This window comes from Bactrocera dorsalis, chromosome 4, assembly GCF_023373825.1.
Source record: "Bactrocera dorsalis isolate Fly_Bdor chromosome 4, ASM2337382v1, whole genome shotgun sequence".
Lineage (NCBI taxonomy): Eukaryota > Metazoa > Arthropoda > Insecta > Diptera > Tephritidae > Bactrocera > Bactrocera dorsalis.
In genome coordinates, this window is record NC_064306.1 from 29,793,232 (window position 1) to 29,799,119 (window position 5,888).

Genomic DNA, 5,888 nt, shown 5'->3' on the forward strand with positions numbered 1-5,888 from the left:
AAAAATAAGTAATTTTTGTATATATTTCCACAATTATACCAAAACTAGAATACTAATGACAGAATAAATTACTGAGCTACATACGTTTATTTACAGATATCAGTAGATATTTGCATGATTACCATAATTCTACCAAATTTACTGTCAGATAGACATGCCAAAGCCATGAACCAGTTGATGCTTGATCATCAAGTTTATTACCCGGAGCGAAGATCAAGCAAAACAAATTAAAGATTTAAGAATGAATAGTAAATAAATAAACGAGGCTTTAGAGTACTATCAACGCTGCAGAGGAAGTATTTTAAAATTGAGATCAACAAGCGGTGGAGATATGAGAATTATTACAATTTTTGGATATTGAATGAGTCATATTTGTGAGAGAAATGTATGTCAGAATCAGTTTATTGTTTCAGTATTATAATAGGTTCGAATAAGCATATAATTTGATGTTGGATCGAACACGCAGAGAGTGGCTGTGCGTGACATTTCGAACGCTCAAATGCCAATGTCAATATGCTCTCCCACCATTGCTTGCTTAACTCACTTAACACCGTCACTCAGCCGGGAAATATCAATCAAGCAACAACAGCGTCATAGAAATAACAAGGAGAGCTGGCAATTGACACAAATATGCTAGAAACTTCAATGACGGTTACGGACAAGCGGCGACTGCGGATGCCGTAGGTTATTCCTGAAATGCTGCAGACGTGAGTTCGTGTCAAATTTATTGCCTGCGTCAACACCAAACTGATCAACCTCGTCGACGATGACCACGCTATCACCGGAATTGCCCTTTCTATTCACGTTACGAATTCGATTAGGAATTTGAACCACCTTTCGACGTTTGGGCCGCTGCTGCAGTGGCTTACCGCCAGCTCCTTGCGCCTGTAAGCGTCGTCTTTTGTTGTAATTATTGACTGGCTTGTTCCTTTCGCCGCCAATACGTTGTTGTGCTTGTACGCGACGTCTGCGTACATTTTGATTCAAGCGGCCACGATTGTTGCGTCTACGTTGCCCCGCTGGACGTGGGAATTGTCCAATCATTGGCATTTGATTAGTCATACCCGGTTTTCTGCCCATAAACAAAGGTATGCCTGCATTGGCAGTCAATTGCGGTGCATTAGTCATTGTGGGCGCTGCCGACTCACCGCCCTCGTGCACACCGTTATCCTGTCGTGCGTAGACTACGTGTGTGAAATGGCCGCGCGTCGCATTCGTTGTCGTCGTAGTGGTTGTCGGCGTTGTTGAAGTGGGCGTCGAATACGTGTATGTTGGTGAAGTTATGGTTGTTGTGGTGGGTGTTGTTACCGGGTTGGATGAGGGTTCAGTCACAATGATAATATTGTTGGCCGGTTGAGGAGGCGGTTGTGGTGGTTGCAACATGCTTTTGAGCATCATCCATTTCGCAATAAAACCGCGTCCACTATCGCCGGTCGCTTCGTCGCCAGCGGAGGCGTCCGCATCGGGTGCATCGACTATGTCCGCAGAACGACCGAGGGCCTCGGTATTACTGCCGTAAGTATACTTTTGTTGTTGCGGTTTGAACCGTTGCCCTATCATGGTGAATTAAAATAAAACAGAACAAAAAACAACAAAAATATTCCATTATCCAAATACACGATTCGCGCAATTCGATATCAGCAATTTTGTCACTTACATCGCTTCTGCCGCCTAGCTGCGCCCACCGGTGTCAATACATGGTTCAATACCAGCAGCAAAACGACTGTTGTAGCCGCCGCAATCGATAGTCGCATTCTCTTTTATTTAAGTTTAAATCCTTCTTTGGTTTGTGGTTTCCTTTAATGTTTTGTATTCAAATTTCTTTCAGATTTCGCAAAAAAGTTTTTCGGTTTTTATTGTTCTTGTATGTGTATGTGCTGTTGTATCAGCTGTGCGCGAATGAATTGAATCTGATTCTGGTGAGCGCCAACTTTTTATAAGTGCAATTCCTATCGACCGCAGAGCATAGCGTGTCTCCTGGATGCGCGCGAAATTTTTTCGGTTTTTTTTCAACGAACCTTTTTTTGTGGAACTAATACACTAACAAAAGTGAATGGCCAAAATTTATCAACTTCGTGTTGAGGTGCTGAATACTGATTACGCTCATATTAGCAGAATTTGATATTGATATTGATATTGATATTGATATTGATATTGATATTGATATTGATATTGATATTGATATTGATATTGATATTGATATTGATATTGATATTGATATTGATATTGATATTGATATTGATATTGATATTGATATTGATATTGATATTGATATTGATATTGATATTGATATTGATATTGATATTGATATTGATATTGATATTGATATTGATATTGATATTGATATTGATATTGATATTGATATTGATATTGATATTGATATTGATATTGATATTGATATTGATATTGATATTGATATTGATATTGATATTGATATTGATATTGATATTGATATTGATATTGATATTGATATTGATATTGATATTGATATTGATATTGATATTGATATTGATATTGATATTGATATTGATATTGATATTGATATTGATATTGATATTGATATTGATATTGATATTGATATTGCTATTGATATTGATATTGATATTGCTATTGATATTGATATTGATATTGATATTGATATTGATATTGATATTGATATTGCTATTGCTGTTGATATTGATATTGATATTGATATTGCTGTTGAGATTGATATTGATATTGATATTGATATTGCTGTTGAGATTGATATTGATATTGAGATTGAGATTGAGATTAATATTATTTTTAATATCGTTATTGATATTGATATTGATATTGATATTGATATTGATATTGATATTGATATTGATATTGATATTGATATTGATATTGATATTGATATTGATATTGATATTGATATTGATATTGATATTGATATTGATATTGATATTGATATTGATATTGATATTGATACTGATATTTATATTGGTATGCTAAGTCAGAAGATTCAATACCCTTTAAATTTTCAAAGTTAAATTGGAATACATTTATCTTAAATTTTCGCCGTTGTTAGAAGGGTCAACGAACCTTTCAGTGCGACTGCCGATCATTTTGGTCTAAAGTATAACGAGATCTTCTGAGTTACTTGCCCTTAGCAAAGTTAATCTAGCCGCAATCGGCCCGATAGGTATTCATGCTGTAGGCCTAAAACGCTCTACAGACACAACTTGTGAAATTCTTATGGAGGAGAGTGAGGGATAAACATCTTCGCACTTTCACCTCCATTATCCAGTCTGGACAAGACTGAGGTTAAAACCTCTCGGGAGTCGTACCTTCGGCGAACCAAGCAACATAACAGAAACCGATATCAAAATCTAAAACAATTTTTGATAGTCTTTTTGGATCTCTTATATAGGCGTTCCGGCATTTTAAGCTCTCCAAGTGAGGTTCCTGTTAGGGTCATTCTCATACCTGTAACCTAAACCTTTAGATATTTTATATGGAAGTTTAAGGTAACATTACGGATCAGTATTCTAAGCTGCCCAAGTGAGATTCTTGTTAGAATCGACCGCTTAACCTAACTTTACCTAACGTAGAAAAAGCAGCATGAAATGTTCATTGGAAAAGTTCATATATGGTTCTTGAAACTTTAAATAAAGTAACCTTCACGCAAAATAAATAAATTATATCTGCTTCAGTTTTGCTCCGTGAAAATGTTTTTCAATCAATATCTTCTCAGTGTACTCCTCGGCATAGTTTTATCAAACAAATTATAGAAAGAACACATTAATTAACCGTTACAGCGCTTAAATAGCGTGTTTGCCGAAGTAATTACTTACTTCTAAGATTTTGGGTCAAACTGTCAAATAAGACGAGACGTCAGCTGTCAGCGGAAGTACTAACTCTGCTAACTACAGTATATGTATATGTATAAGTATTTGTGCAGAATTCTGTAAATATATATTTACAAAACACAAACAAAACTATAAGCTTGCGGTTGAGCAGCATTTAGCCTTTCCAGTTGGCAGCACTTAATTACAGAGGCTTGCGTGCAACTTCACTTGAAATTGATTCCGAATTAATTTGCATTTTACCAGCAAAAACTAACTGCGCACATAACTGTACATAAGAATATTGATTAAGCACTTGAAACGTATTGCAATTAGCAAGGGATTTCGAGTTTTCTTTATTACAAAGAGATTGCATATTTTATTGCTATTTTGGTTTAGAAGTATATTATAATTTCGATTACATCCGCAGGGCTTCACACACGATTCTGCATAATTGATGGCGACTTTTGTCAAATGCCTGTGGTTAAATTGCATATTTGTTGTTAAACCAAAAAGCACAGAACAATAATTTTAATTTATCAAAAGTGATTTTCATATTAAAACATATTTACATACATATCTTATCGATAGCAGAATTTATTGAAGATGAATTTGCTTATAATGAAGTCGCAGCAGAGAAAGTGAAAGACAATAAATGTTGGGCAATTATATGCAAATATTCATGTGAGCATACAATAAGCCCTGGAGTAAAATATTTTAGTTATAAATTACTGCGCAACTGATATTAACCTTAAATCCAATGGGTCAAATATAATTTATCATAGACAAAAAAAGGTTTACTTATATGGTCTTGTTCTATTGTCCAGCTTTGTAGAAGAGGTGTGTACAATAGTTCACATAACTCGCCTTATTTAAAAAGGACTTACACCCGAACAACGTTTACAAATCGTTCGAGTTTATTACGAAAATCCACGTTCGGTAAAGAATGTGTTTCGCGCGCTTCGCTCCAATTTTGGTCAACATAATCGCTGTACTGAACGTACTATTCGCAACAGCATCACCCATCTTGAGACCCAGCATTTATTATTGGATAATATTCGACCGAATACGTCCAGCACGCAGTGAAGAAAATATAGCAGTCATTGCTGACTATGTGCACGAAGACCTTGGAGAGCAGATTCGGTTTTCGCAGGAGCTTGGATTGAGGTATGGAACGACTTGGCACATTTTACGTCCAGATTTTACATTGAAAGCGCTTGTGCAAGAACAGAAGTCGATCGACCATCACAATCGACATCGTTTCGCTCTACGGGCTCTTGAAATGTTCAAAGAAGATTTCGATCTAAATTTTGTTCAGGGATGAGGCCCATTTCTGACTCAGTGGGTATGTAAACAACTTAAATTGCTGCGTTTGGGACGAAAAGCAATCTGAAGAGTTTCAAGAGCTGCCATTTCAACCAGAAAAGAAACGGTTTTGTGAGCCGATGGAAGCAGCGGTTTATATTTCTTAAAAAATTATGCCCGTAAGAACGTAATCGTCTTGACAACCGTCTACTTGAAGCCTGAAATTGAAGCTCGTGATTTCGGTTTCAACAAGACTGCGTCACTTCCCACACACCATATCTAGCAGTGTATTTGTTGAGAGAACATTTCGGTGAGCAGATAGTTTCACGTATTGGGCCGGTCTATTGGCCAACAAGATCGTATAATACCACACCGTTAGACTTTTTTTTGTGAGTATTTTTAAAGTCTAAAGTCTGTGCGGACACACCCCCCTTCGATTCAGGCGCTGGAGCAAGCGTCACTAGTGTCATTCGCCAGTAACCAGTCGAAATGCTCGAACGTGTCATCGGAATCAATGAATAGACCATCTAAGACGTAGCCGCGACCAACATTTGAAAGTGACATCATATATCCCAAGGAATGTTCTTCCGAATGATAATATTTGTATTTGAAGTTTTCGCGTTTTTTTCTTTAAAAAAGTAGGGTACCTCGAAATACGTCACCCTTTTAAGCGATAAATCACTGAAGGGGTTATATGGACACCTAAATCTCAAAAAATCAATTATATAGGAGATAGTATAACGAGAATACCTTCCGAAAACCTTAAACGGGATT